Consider the following 15,275-nt stretch of genomic DNA (forward strand, 5'->3'; position numbering starts at 1 on the left):
TTTGCTACCTAACGCCCCTTGTCCAGGATTCCCTGTCAGCTTAATGTAAGCTGTCTCTTCCTAGGAACTCATGGAAATGCCGTTCTTTTGAGTTATAAGACGGGACCCTCGTCTTGGCAAGGAATGCGCTGTGAGTCGATCAGGTCAGAATCTGTTGTGGTTTGGGTCATCATCCGCTATCATTGCCATCGACATAATCTACAGCGAATGCCTTGCTATGTGTCGCCTTGGCCCAATCGATGCTTCGGTTGTGAGATACAGCAAGGTTTAACATCACTTAATACATGTGATAAATTATTATTTGACGTGAAAAATGTCCCGACGCATTATTGAATTCATGTACTGGTTCTCCTTATTGGGGTTAACGGTTTACCTCATCAGTGTGCGGGGTTGGACCGCACGGGCTCGTACCAATGCTTCCAGGGCATCGGTCGAGAGGTCTAGTGGTTGCAGCGTTCGCTTGTCATACCGAAGGCCCGGTTTGGATTCTCCATTTCTGACTTCCAACGCTGAAATAGAGATAAAAGCGGCGTAAAACCATACTCACTCACTCACTACATCTCTTGGTGTACGCAGCTAAAGTCAACATGAAGGTCAAGGTGACTGGCTGTTTGTTTTTATTTTAGGGTGTGCTACTTATTAAATGTATAGTGGCCATTATCAAGTCTGCGAGGGGAGGTGGGGTAGCCTAATGGTTAAAGTGTTCCCTATTCACGCCGAAGACCCGAGTTCGATTCCCCACATTGGTGCCATGTCTGAAGCCCATTTCTGGTGTCCCCCGTCGTGATATTGCAGTCCCCCATAAAACCATACTCACTCACTTTTAAGTCCGCACGTGTGATGGGTGATTTGGGATTTTTGCGATCATGAAGTAGAATTTAATGCCATCAGGAAATCGCGACTCAAACCAGCACCCAAGGATAGGTCAAGAACTAGACTGGCAACGTATATAAAGATGTTTTCTTTAACTATGGGCTGATTAATTATATTCAAGTAACATTTGAAGTGTTTGCTTCATATCTGATCTGTATGTACTCACCATGGTTTTCGTCACTAAATAATCGGGCTGAACCAACAGTTGGAAACAGTCCAACACAGGGAGATCCGACCACACGGGCTGCGAGCTTCCAGGCAGTATATTCATGTTTTCAACATATTAGGATCGATTTTCTTCTATCACAGTGACGCTCCTCAAACCATCACAATACAGAGAGCAGGCTCTGTGATTATGTCCGGATAGCAAGCATGTGTAGCGTGCGTTTGTTAAACCTGCCTCCAGCCTCCACAGATGAAAAGTATATTTTGCATGACTCGAGATTGTGATGTAGATATACTCATGCCAATAATGTTGTCACCCCCTTCAATCTTTTAATTGGAGAGGGTGGGGGTGAGGTGGGGGGGGGGGTGGGGCAGGGGGGGACAACCATTATTGGCATGAGTATATTTGCCCAGCATTCTGCCCCGTGCTTGCCGACGTGGATCGTTTCATACAGTAGGTTTATCTGGTCCAAATCGATTATTTACATTCTGCTGTGTCCCGAACAAAGAAATGCTATTACCCTGAACGCGGTCGTGTTCCCTCTTATGCTACGGTATATTAAAACGGTTGATTTTATATAATGCATAATGCTTACTGTGCAGTTTTGATTTAAGAGAACTTGAACTTGGAGAGGACAGGGTGACTAAGAGGAGAGCGGAAGATCGGTGTTCCACACCCGGTAACGTCATACATAAGGACTGTTAAAGATGGTATTTGTTATTACCGTGCCTGGCGTCTGTGTTTGAGGGAATAATAGAGTATCTCACCTGAGTGTCTTTTCATATCAAATATATCATCACGAGTTGATAAAGTTACAAATATCCGAGGCTTGCCAAGAATGTTTTTACTTTTATCAACGAATGTTGATATATTTGATATCCGAAGACACGAGGGTGAGATTCTATTCATCATAAAAAATCACTCTTCATTAGTTTTCAATGAAAACTGTACATCTCTGACGTCTGAACACGGTTCTGCCATTCGACTTGCAGTGCAACGACGTCAGCATTGTGACGTCGTCAAGTTCATGACGCCATAGCATTGTCAGGGCACTGTGCAAAATCTACTGTCAAAATGATGTCTCCTTGGAGATATCGTTTGATCTCACACAAGCAATATCTCCTGTGGAACACAGTTTTGGAGGACAAAACTGAGATCGTCTTCGATCATACAATGTCACTGGTTTGGTATGCACGTTAATCACGCTGTGTCACTAGTCTGTCTCAACTCTCTTCATTCACGCATATGTCTCGATCATTTTAAAGTTTTGAAAATTACTGCCTGTAATTGATGCTGTGGTGAGTCATTTTGAACGAAATTATTTTAAAAACCAAGTTCATTATTATTCAAAGTAAAATTTATTTATACACCTGATTTGATTTTTGTTGGTGTTTTGTTTTGTTTATTCGTCTGTTTTGGGAAGGTTGTGTTTATTTGTTGTTGTTTTGTTTCGTATTATTATTGTTTTTGTTTTGTTTTGGGGGGTTTTATGTTTATTTTATGGGCGGGGGTGTCTATGCACGTTTACTACTCCTCATAAGGGTTCAGCGATTGATCTCAGCCGTCAAATCCCACCAGCAGCGTTATTTGGTAACTTAGGTGAGGTGAGGTGAAATTGGGTTTAACGTCTATTTGAGAATATTTAGATCATTTGACGACGTGCATGCGTGTGTATGTGTACGTGCGGCTGCTTGTACTAGCTCAGACTGAAGCTGGTTTTATAGTGCTAGCCCACTGAGATACCATGCCGCAGTGAAGCAGGAATACCCCACTCAGACACAGTATACTGACTCCGAGCCGACCAGTCCTTGTTGTACCCACACGGAGACCAACAAGTACCATATTTTAACGTCTTTTGGTATGACGCGGTCGGGGATCGAACCCGCGACCTTCCGCTCTCCGGGCGGATGCTCTAACCACTACACCACGGAGGCGGTCTGATAACTTAGGGACTATATGAACAGAGTGAAAGGTCAGAGTGAAAGGTGCCTTACGCGACTGGGCGATGGGGTATCCAAGTGGTTAAAGCGTTCGCTCGACACGCCGAAGACCCGGGTTCGATTCCCCACATGGGTACAATGTGTGAAGCCCAGGTCTGGTGTCCCCTTCCTCCCCATCCAACCATCCATGCCATCGTCGTCTGATGAAATACAATATAAACTGCTAATAAATACGAGTAAACGTTAGGGCATTTTACGATAATGATGGTTTTTAAAAAGGAGGCTTTCGCTAATTGACAGCCCTACGTTTCCTTCTCCAAATGAGCCTTCTGAGAAAGAGTAATCCCAAATCATAAATATGTTACACGAGCCTCATTAACGGTACGGGGAGCTAACTCCTGGGGAATAATTTGTCATCTGTCAGCTGATTGCCATTTGTCTATGAGCCTGATCGATTATGTCCTTTTGTCAGATATACGTTCAGTCTGATAGGTGCTCATTGTCGTCGCTAGATGGCGCAGTGAAATTGACAAATGTGTAGGAACCTCGTGACAACTCATTCGAGGAGGCTGTGTTCGGGCGCTCAGTTTTTACATTTGGTTCACAATCATAAACGCATAAAATGTCCATAAAGTTCACAGCTTCCCCTAAAAAACATTTGATAACTATATCTGTGGTTTATGACCAATGTTGATATTATCATTTGATCGGATAGTATCATCTGACTCTGGACTTTCTTTTCTAAAGAGCTTTGAGCGTGCATTGATGTGTGGAAAAGCGCTATACAAATGGAACTATTATTATTATTATCTGTTGTTTGATATTCTGGGTACTTGCTCACAATGTTCATCGGGGCGGTGGGGTAGCCTAGTGGTTAAAACGTTCACTCGTCACGCCGAAGACCCGGGTTCGATTCCCCATATGGATACAATGTTTGAAGCCCATTTCTGGTGTCCCCCCGCCGTGATGTTGCTTGAATATTGCTAAAAGCGGCGTAAAACTAAACTCACTCACTCATAACGTTCAGTGTTGATCTGTGCGAGGCAGGTAGAACCAAGTAGTGTCACATCAATGTACTTAAGTCATGTTCACAGAATAAGTATAATTAAACTGTTCACATATACGTGGTGTATACTGGTCACACAAGTGTTTTCACTTCAGCAAATCTCACCACATACCTACACAAGTATATGTGTAATGTATGAAAATGACCAGGAAGGAAGTCAATTTACAGTTTCACTCTCACAGAGGGGTCAGAGCTAACTGGAATCAAAGCTGGAAGTAACTAACGCTTAGGTCAACATCTGTTCACTTATAAAGTAACTATATTTGGGTTGTCTAAGGGAAAACATCAGACATCCGGATATCTTTATCCCAATCAGCCTCACACCCAACTTCGGTAGTGAGTCAGTCGATGACCTCATTCATGGACGGTCATGTAATGTATTCAGACTTAATCCTCATCACTCCTCATCGCGCCACGCCACGCCACGCCACGCCACACAGGCTAAACTAGACCCGACCACGCCACGCCACGCCACGCCACGCCACGCCACGCCACGCCAAGCCACACAGGCTAAACTAGACCGGACCACGCTACGCCACGCCACGCCACGCCACGCCACGCCACGCCACGCGCTACACAGGCTAAACTAGACCCGACCACGCCACGCTACCTGCTCCACCAGATCCGGGCCATACCCGACCGCCTCCGTGGTGTAGTGGTTAGAGCGTCCGCCCGGAGAGCGGAAGGTCGCGGGTTCGATCCCCAACCGCGTCATACCAAAAGACGTTAAAATATGGTACTTGTTGGTCCCTGCCTGGCGCTCGGCATTAATGGGTACAACAAGGACTGGTCGGCTCGGAGTCAGTATAATGTGTCTGAGTGGGGTATTCATGCTTCACTGCGGCATGGCATCTCAGTGGGCTAGCACAATAAAACCAGCTTTAGTCTGGGCTAGTACAAGCAGCCGCACATACACATACACACGCATGCACGTCGTCATATGATCGAAATATTCTCAAGCACGACGTTAAACCCAATTTCACCTCACCTCACCGGGCAATACCCGACAACATCACACCACACCTGACCATGCCCAGGCCAAACATTCATCCCGAAACCATGACACACAGCTTCCCGACAAACACGGGTCTTTGAAATCATACCCCGAACGCAACCGAAATCGAGCAGACGATGTGAAAGAATTTGTCGTCTGCTCGTAAAGGTCAGAAGCGTGTCTCCCTACTTGAGTGGAATGGGGCGGTCGTTGCAGTTACCGGAGCAGGGATGGGACAGGCGTTTATGATGCCCATGATGCCGTCCGACACTCTACAGTTGACACAACGCGGGGCATAACACTCGTAAGCCACCAGGAGCTCCTTTCACCACTTACAAAACATGCAGAAAGAATTGCTGTACAGCGAGTTGCTGATGTATAACGCAGATATACATGACGACTTACTACGTGGTTTAAGTCTTATACCCAAGACGGAAGTTCTCGTCAGGAAACATACATAGGTCAAACTGACATTTCTCCACCAAAGGCGAAAACAAAAAACACTTGAAACTTCAAAGAATGCAACCGGAATGAAAACAACGACTGTTCCAACGCCTTTTTTGAATGTGCAAGTGGTGACATTTTGCCTAATAGCAAACTATGTAGGACTCTTAGGAAACGTTTAACATTTTCCCCGAGAAAAGAATGCATTCTCAGGCTTATTGACTCATCGTTCGTCAATGAGCCAAGTAGCACAGATTTCGAAATCGTCGCTTAAGCCATTAGCAGATACGTAGCATCCATTGGTAGGGCTTCAGATATCTGTAGGTCCGAGCACGAGACCTTTGTGAAAAGGTCACCGGTCATTTCTGACCAAGAGCAAGACAGTGACACCCTGTTAATCCGGACTGATTCTAGACTGATTCTAGTAATGTCAAGAATAACAATTTTCCAAATTCTGAGTCTTGTATAGGTGTGTTAATTAATTTATTACACACTAAAGTACCACGAAATCGTCCATAATGATGGTGTTTCTAGATTCAGGGGGTCCACAATATTTCACAATATCCGATACGTGTTCACTTTGTGTAGTTATATATATACTATTCCAAAAAAGAAACGCATACGCTGTGCAGTGGTGACTCGAGGTATGCCTGAACGGGGACGGCCATTTGTTATACCTGTTTGGTTGTAACGAGCTGCTCAGACTAACATTCAGACGCCTGGTAACAGAAAATTGGTAATCTCCAGCGTTATTCTTTCAATGGCGATGTTCCGTGTCGCAGCGTCAAGACGTGGCGTAGTGATTTGACCTTGAACTTCCTTCAAAACGAATGCCGATTTCCAAAGGTAATCAGGATTTTTTTATAGCCATACAGTGCATGCTCTTTGCTGCACAATTTCAACTGGAAGGTGATTTCTGTTGCGTTGTGGCGATGCCTTTTTAATTCTTGTAAGAAATCTCATCAAAATCAACATTTTCAGGTAAAGTCGATTTTACATTTGTGCAATTGTGTAAAATCGTGCGATTGTTTGAACACAATAGGTAATTAATAGATTTTTTTAAAATACAAAACGTCTATGCGTTTCTTTTTTGGATAGTATATTAGTATACAATCGAATCTTAACTTCCTGCCGTTTAGCTCTGTGAACTATAATCAAAAGCCCCCGTTCATAGCAGCACAATTCTTGCATGAGGAAATAATGGCAGGATATGTTGAGTGCTTTCAGTCCGAACAATCAATTTGCATTACGTATAAATTTACTTCCTGTTTCGGGAATCTTTCTGACAGTGATTAGTTTGCCGATATCTTAAGATTAATTTGTGACGATATTAGATCAGTCAACATACCGGTTAATCATGAATACATTTCTTTATACGTTCTATTTAAATGGCTTCGTTAAGAAAAGTATCGTACGTCCCTATCTCCCCGAAACAATACTATTTAGATATCAAACATCGCGATCTTTCGTTGAAATATGCAGACTAACATTTCTTAGGTGCATGTCGGCACAGAATGCAGACTATGTTGGTTAAATAATCATTTCCATCTAAAAAGACACAGATGGGCTGTGGTGGCATATGGCGCAAGGTATCCCTATCAACAGTTATAGCAAATGAAAGGATACACTCCCCCCTTGAGAATATCACACGGGTCACTTTGACCTCAGGTTTGCTTGAAGGATATGGCCGACGATTGCCTCATTTAAGGAAGTTCATGTCATACCTATGGCATACCATGTGATGTTGATATGTAAGCTAATACGTAAGTTCAACCGAAAAGTCAAAGTCAAGTTTCCAGTTTCAAATAACGAGGATAAAACGAAGGAGCCTTGTCGTGTCATTTTGCGTCCAAGGTTTGTTACTTGAGGTTAGGCTTACAACAAATAGAAACCTATCTCGAGATTGTCCAAAACTAACGTTTAATTATATCGGCCATATTAACAAATTTGCAGGTCAGACTTACGGTAATAACCAACGAATCGATTTATTATTGTCGTGAAGTACCTGACAAATCATTATTCTAGAACATATGCTTGCAACACACCTATATCTATAATATCCTGACATGCGATACTAACTAAGGGAACACGTTGTTGTGAAGTTTGCAGCAGTTGAACTGACAGAACAGTATTTGATGTCTCTACGTAACAAACATGTCTTTATTCTGTATGCATCGACGTACAAATGGGATATCATGTCAAGCACATAATTCATGTTATCCACCCCTTATTAATTTATATCAATATAACATATACACCCCTTTGAAAGCCTGGGTCTCACAGTAAGGTCAACATCACGGTTGACTGGCTCTAAGAAATGTTTCACACTAGGATACGCCCATGTACTTTCTCTCAATGCCTGGACTGTTTCCAATCCGTCCATGTGAATAAAATTCTCGTGATTCTCCACATCAAAGTGGATTTATTAATGTGAACGCCTACTTGTAATAAACTTACTTATGTCGATACCACAAAGGAGTCAACAAAGCGATTGCTTAAACCTTCTCCGAGACATGCAAGGAATGCTGATTTAGCATTGAGGTGTGTTTGCTGGGGTTGCTTAGTTTATTGTGTTTTTAACATGTGTTCATGGTTCGCGATTTGAAGGTTATGATATTCGCTAGTTGTCGCTTGTTTACATGCATTATTCTCTGTACTTGCATATTTGTATGACAGATCTACACCTTAAAACAACAACATTTACGGTTCAGTGAACTAGATTTACTGCAAATCAGTTGTTTCAAGGCTGCACTGAAAACAATGCCGAGCCCAAGGATGTATAGTAATTCTATCCTTCGAAGAGACAGTGGACTGTTCCATTATCTAGATAAGCGGACAGTCAAAAGGGCCCAAGTCTGTTATTTATTATTCTTTTAGCAATTATCATTTAAACTATTAATCTTTACCTTAGAAAGGGATACGGAAGCGAAAAGTATATTATCGACACAACCTTAACCAAGCCCCGGCCTGTCGTATATGTTCAGATAAGCGGACAGAACATCTAAGGACCCCAGACTGTTATTTATTATTTTCTAGAAATTATCATTTAAACTAGTAATTTTACCTTAGAGACTTGTGCAAGTCTAATCTACAACAAACATGCTTGCTAGTCAGCTGGTGGCTGTACGGCGCCAGTTGCATAGAACACTATAGCAACAATACCACACTCTACATATGCACAGTGAAAGAGCAAGGGAAATGTCACAGTAAATATCACAGATCCGATACATAACACACTGCCCAGGTAGAAGTACAACAAAACTAGACAAATCATACTCGACATACAGTTGTGAAACAGACCATTATATATATATACAAAACACTTAAATCAGGTTCTCGCTAACGTTGATATATAGGTCTTTCTTATATATGAAGAAACTTTTGTGTTGCAAAGTACACACAGACAAGCAAATACAATGTATGTTTGACAGTTAATCTTTCAGCACAGGGGATATATTTAGAATGTCCGCCCACTCCCCCTTCTCTAGCATACCCATGAAGGTCCGGGTTAGAATGCAACCCTCCCCCCTCCCTTTTTTTTGTCCTAAAAGTTTATTAAATGACCATTGTAACTCGTGAAAAAAATGAAGTGTGCACTCCTCCTGCACTTAGAGTGTGCACCCCACCCCCCTTTCTCAGAAAGCTGTATCCGCCCCCTGATTATTAGACATTGTCGAAAATGTCATCTTTATGCTTTAGTCCAGGTATGTTCGACTGATTCGAAAAGTTAATTATTGCCTACATTGGTGATTCATATTTCTCACACAGTAAAATATATTTTAATTACTGCTTGCAACTCACTGTTTTCATATTGCTGTTGCTAGTATTATCAATAATCATCAACTTCACATGTGTCTTTCTTTCAATATCGACTGTACGCCAGTATATTTCTATATATTTTGATAAGACACGTGGGAATATAAGTTAATTGGACAGAAGTTCACACTACTGTTAGCCGAAAAGTTATCAACACAAACAAGATGTGCTCGTAACTGTAATGATTTCCGTTGCAGAATCTAAAGAGGCATCCCTGTCACGTGACAATGACGTCATCAATGACTAACGCAATCTGTCATTGTTATTGACACAAGGTGTGACAACACACTCACGATGGCTCATCGACTGGGACGTCGTCCTACGCCGCCCATTAGAAGTTGTTGGCCTGATGTAATGCTCTCTCACATCAGCATCATTACACAAGGATGTAGTCCATCATACCATTAACTGTACTTGCCAGACATGATAGGTTCATGGGAATAGTTCCCCTTTTCATAGAAGCAAATTGCTTTATATATCTTGTTTAAGTGGCGTTTAGAAGCTGGTATGATGAAGAGGAACAGGTTTTATGGATTGTCAACTTTTTTTATTGCAATAGACGTGTATGCATCTGTACCGTCGCAGCTATTGCAATAAAGAAGTCGTCAGTTTCCATAACGCCCCTCTTCGTGTCTAGATATGGAATCATCGACAAAAAAGGGATTATCTCGCAACTGATGTCGCCTTAATTCGCCTCTGCTTTGCGCATGCCCACAGACATCATGATTTTTGCCGTTATTCAGCGACGTGAATGCGCGCAGGTACCTATGTGCGTATCTCTCTCTCTCTCTCTCTCTCTCTCTCTCTCTCTCTCTCTCTCTCTCTCTCTCTCTCTCTCTCTCTCTCTCTCTCTCTCTCTCTCTCTCTCTCTCTCTCTCTCTCTCTCTCTCTCTCTCTCTCTCTCTCTCTCTCTCTCTCTCTCTCTCTCTCTCCTTCACGTCGTGTATGCAAAGTGTACAGTCTCAATGTCCCTGTGACGCCCATCTCCCAGGGATGATTACCTTAATGTACGTGGCCATCTGTCTGTAATTAAGGACTATCATCTGAGTTAATTAGACTGTGCTCAAAGTAAGATAATTAGATTGTGATCAACGCAAGAATTCTAGACAGCACTTACTGACACGCATCTTCTTGAGAAATACTCATCATGTTAAAATGTCATGTTAGGCCTAAATATATTAGATTATTTGTTATTTGATAGATTTGTCAAAGATGTGATTGTTTATTAAAAATCAACGTGACAGCAGGATTCAACTGGATAATGGTATTCGTTTCAGGTATGAATAAAGCATCATCTGACGGAATATCAGTTTTTTACGCTTATAATGTTTTTATTTTATTTTTTTATTTTATCAGATTTAAAGTGAGTTTGGCTGACAACCCGAGAATCATTCTTGAGTGAACATGGGATTCGAACCCCCGATAAGCATATTCTGGCATCGCAAAGGGAAGTGACTCTACACATTGCTGCACTTCGACTAGACCATCAATGAAGCCTATATATATATTCGGGGGAAAACAAAGAAGCCTTCGTATTATGATAATGAATGTCACAAACATTAAGTTTGCAGTTAAGCTTACGCAACCTCTCAATCCAACATCATGACTGACCCGTACCACTTTGAATGTTCTCAAACTCACACTTCATATACGAACTGCCGTACTGTTCAACAGTGTTCTTTGCAATGTAAGAACCATTTTAGTGTTGTGGTTTCAATAACGCAAGGATACTAGCCATACTTCTCCAAGAAAAGGGTGGTGGGGTAGCCTAGTGGCTAAAGTGTTCGCTCGTCACGCCGAAGACCCGGGTTCGATTCCCCACATGGGTACAACGTGTGAAGCCCATTTCTAGTGTCCAACGCCGTGATATTGCTGGAATATTGCAACCAGCGGCCTTACTAACCCACTCACTCTCCAAAAAAATGGTACAAATGTAATTTGTGGCGATCAGATCCAATGAATTCCCATCTACCCATCCGAGTTGCGTCCCTCTACAGCCGCTCCCAACCCTATCTCCACCTATACAGCAAAGGACACTCCACCTTATATCTGATAATTATTTCTCGTTGAACCCAGCTGATTCCTCTAATATTTAGTTTAGTGAAACAATTTCATAACGTCATTGTTGTAGTTAACCATACGAAACTCCCAGCATTCCAGAATTACGTTGTGCAATCAGGACTTCCCCATTTCCTCAGTCGCAGAGCACATCCTCATTACCAGGAAACAAGAGACCTTATTAGTATGAAGCCATGTGGTGGGAAAGTATTCCTTGTGTCCCAGACTACTAGACTAACAACTAGTCTCTGAAATGAACATATTTTACAGAAAAAAAAAAAATGAACGATGATAACAATGAAGAATAATGACAATTATTATGGATATACAACTTCTTTTATTTATATCCATAATAATTGTCATTATTCTTCATCAACTCAACATCTAAAATGCCTATCAAAGAAGATGATAACGGTGTAAGAATCTTCACCGAAACGTAGCTCTTTGCAATTAATAAGAAGTTGTCATCCATAAAGTTGTATGCTTCATTTTTGAGTCACCAACTTCTAGAATGCCCATCAAACAATTAGAAAAACAAGTTCATAATAAAAATAAATAAATTATAATGAAAGGACCCCTGAGCCTTTCTTCATTTTCAGAAACTGTTTTCAGAAATCTAGACTTAACCACATATTCTAGAACTGCATAGGCTTTCTTGGATATATTTGTTTCAGGGTCTGTATGACAGACTACCAGACTACCAGAGTACCAGCCGTTGTGTGAATGTCTTGAACGCTACTTCAGTTTTATTGATCACAGTATATACAAGTTAATTATCACCTACATCGCCACGGTGACACGCCGCTTTCTACTGCCCGTCACAGGTGTTAGTGATTGAACTGCTACAAATGATGAATGATGTGTTAACTTCCACTTAGGGAATTACATTATTTGCAGTTATAAATACATTAGGGCAGGTGGGTTCCATCTATTCACGCTACTGTACGGCAGCCTCGTGTTCACCGTGTAGCATCAGTAACGGCCTGAGCCGGGATACGACGATACGACGAAAGACAATAAGAGGTGATCTCCCGGTTTCACATAATCGGCACATATGTCAATGGTGGTCTGCAGTGTCTATTAAACCCTGTCGGTTAGTGAGTATGGTTTTAAGCCGCTTTCAGCAATATTTCAGCAATACCTCGGAGGACAACAGAAATGGGCTTCACACATGTGGAGAATCGAACTCGGGTCTTCGGCGTGATGAGCGAACGCTTTAGCCTCTGGGCTACCCCACCGCCCCATTAAACCCTGGGATGAACGCACGGGAGGAGGTACTATCTCCTCATCGGAATTGCATCAGTGTATGAGTTTCAAGTATTCTCAGTAAAATTGAATGTATATCTACATTCACCAGTACCCACCCTTTAGGAAAACATCTGAAGAACAAAATATCAATTTTTGTCAGGCTTAAGAATGCATCTTGTATATTTGGCTTCCATATGTAGGTCACACTGACATAATTTAACTTGCACGTGTCATCAGCTGTTAAAGGAGAATAGCATTGAGTATATTCGATTACATACAATCTAATTTATGATTTCACAATCGCATGGTTGTAGTGGTTTCATATCGGAATATGGCATTGATAGCTTTATGGAGTTGAATGCGACTGGAATAAACGCGGCAGATATTGTACGTATTTGTTATAAACTCACGACAGACCCTCGCTAGCCGCTGGGTCCACTCTGCTTATAATCTCCATGGTAACCCGTTGTCGAGTGTTCTGATGTTGAAAATAGATTATGGGTTTCTTTTATAACATTCTATATCAACATAGTCATGCAGTATGGGAGAGGCGCATGTGTTGTGCTGATTTAACATTTCCATCATGCGTTTGGGGGGCTATACTCTGCAAATTTCAGACAGAATTCCAGCAACGGAGCACCGGCAGTGCCAGCCCCTTGCAGTGGTATTTCTAGTCTGTCTCACAGTCCCTGAACCACATTAATTTCCCTACTTCCAAGCCCTCTCTGCAGTGGTAAAGCCCTAAATAAAGCAAGTCTAGATTTCCTCAGGTTCAGCTGAATCTCTGGTCTCCCTAGGGCTCTTTTTCAATATAAATGGGTTTAATTGTTTGTTACTATCAAAATTATATATATTCAGAGTCTAAGCCTTAGTCTATGGTATTTCATCTCCTGGGCGACCAGGCTCGGGTAAATTGGCAGTCCACATACATTCATGTTCCCTACAACACATTTGTTAGACTGACATTTAGTCCAAGAAATCAGTTTGTGTTATTTTAAAAATATATAATTATAAGATAAAAAGTCAAGTTTAATTATCTATTGTATGGGAGAAATTGTACATTATCAGTTCTGTAGGGTCTGAAATACAGACTATGCATGTAGTTGTTGGAGTGTGCTGTTCCGAATTCATTATGTATATCCGTTAAGGTGATACTGTTTACTAACGACATTACACAAGCACCATGTATCAGTGTCTCCCAGGTGATATCATTAACTGGGCTAAAAGTATGGGCTTCATAGATCGGAGAATAGTCCTAGTTTGCATACTGACTTTACTTCATGGTACAAGAAACCGGTTATACTGAATTTATTCTAATCTATATATTTAGATGTCGTCAACACAGGTGGCATTGTGTCAGCTGAATTGTTAATAGGTCCGATAGGATTCGATATATTTCGGTTTTTATTTTATATGATACCTCCGTTGGAGTTTAGGGTATACAACTAAACATCGTAAAGTGATTGTCCGGTTTTTTGAGGTAACCGGACTAATGAGGTCTGTACTAGTGAGATGCCAACGTGTTATGCAGGAGTAGTCTGTCTCACTGTCCCTCAGCCACATTATTTCTCCATTATTTCCCTCCCTGCAATGCTGAAGCCTTAAATGAAGCAATTCTAGATTTCCCCAGGTTCTCAATCTCCGATCACTGGGGCTCCTTTTCAATTTAAATGGGTTTATTTGTTACTATCAAAATTTTATATATTCAGAGACTAAGCGTTAGTCGAGCAGGAAGGGGTGGGGTGAAATGAAAACTGTTACATGTATTGCGGGTGGTATGGCTTGACAAAACGTAACATAAAGAGGAGGGGGGTAAAATGCGATGCAGTCCTAGAAGCAATTATGTAAACTAGCCACTGGGATAATCAACTCTACACACATGTAGATATCCCACAAGGCCGATATGTACAGCGTTAGTCTCGCTTCAAGGCAGTCACATTTCACCACACACACCACGGTTTGGTAATCTTGCTTGACTGCACTCACCCCGGCACGACGGAACAGGATACACAACAAACAAGCGGCAATGCTAATGATGGAATCATAAATAAACCAACTACCAACAAAGTCGATCGACCGAGACATAATCAATGACAGACAGCTCGTTTCAACGCATGCGCACTGCTATGTGTGACAATGGGTGCAGAAGGGCGTGACGTCACGGCTATGGAATGTGGTGATACATGCCTCCACTCCCACAGTGCTCAAGCCGGTTTGACTACTCCAGGCGGGATTCCTATTACGTTCTCTGACAAATCTTGCTACCGCGAGCCTCAATGCACGGGGCCCCGAGGGCTCGGCAGATCGCTGATACGGCTAATCCTATCTCGGTGTGGCATACTTGCCTTACCTTTTTGCGAGCCGGGCGAGGAAGACTGTTCCTGTATCAATGCATGTTGTGTAGGGCTGTATGGAGATCGGTACGCGAGTACCTGTGTGTCTTAAGCGTTTATGCATTAATATCATTCCCATGAGCAAGCACAGTGTTTGACTGTGTCCTATTGAGGAAGTTGGCCTTTGCTGTAGGTCTATTGGTTTGTTTTTTCTCAACAACTGGACGACTAAACAACTGCAGAGAATGCACGCCGTTATTAAAATGAGGGATATGCCTACAGTCATGCATGTTCTATGTGAGAGCCTGCCTGTAACGTGCGTCATATATTTTCAAAC

The 15,275-nt window shown here is 42.0% G+C and overlaps 1 long non-coding RNA gene across 1 annotated transcript; it reads left to right on the forward strand.

Moving 5' to 3' along the window:
* Positions 1-6,288: 6,288 nt before the first annotated feature.
* LOC124258796 lies at positions 6,289-9,911 on the forward strand. Its single transcript, XR_006893685.1, has 2 exons — positions 6,289-6,329; positions 9,497-9,911. It is a non-coding gene; the product is annotated as an uncharacterized LOC124258796 (long non-coding RNA).
* Positions 9,912-15,275: the final 5,364 nt, after the last annotated feature.

This window comes from Haliotis rubra, unplaced genomic scaffold, assembly GCF_003918875.1.
Source record: "Haliotis rubra isolate DU_JTF1 unplaced genomic scaffold, ASM391887v1 Scf70, whole genome shotgun sequence".
NCBI classification, from domain to species: domain Eukaryota; kingdom Metazoa; phylum Mollusca; class Gastropoda; order Lepetellida; family Haliotidae; genus Haliotis; species Haliotis rubra.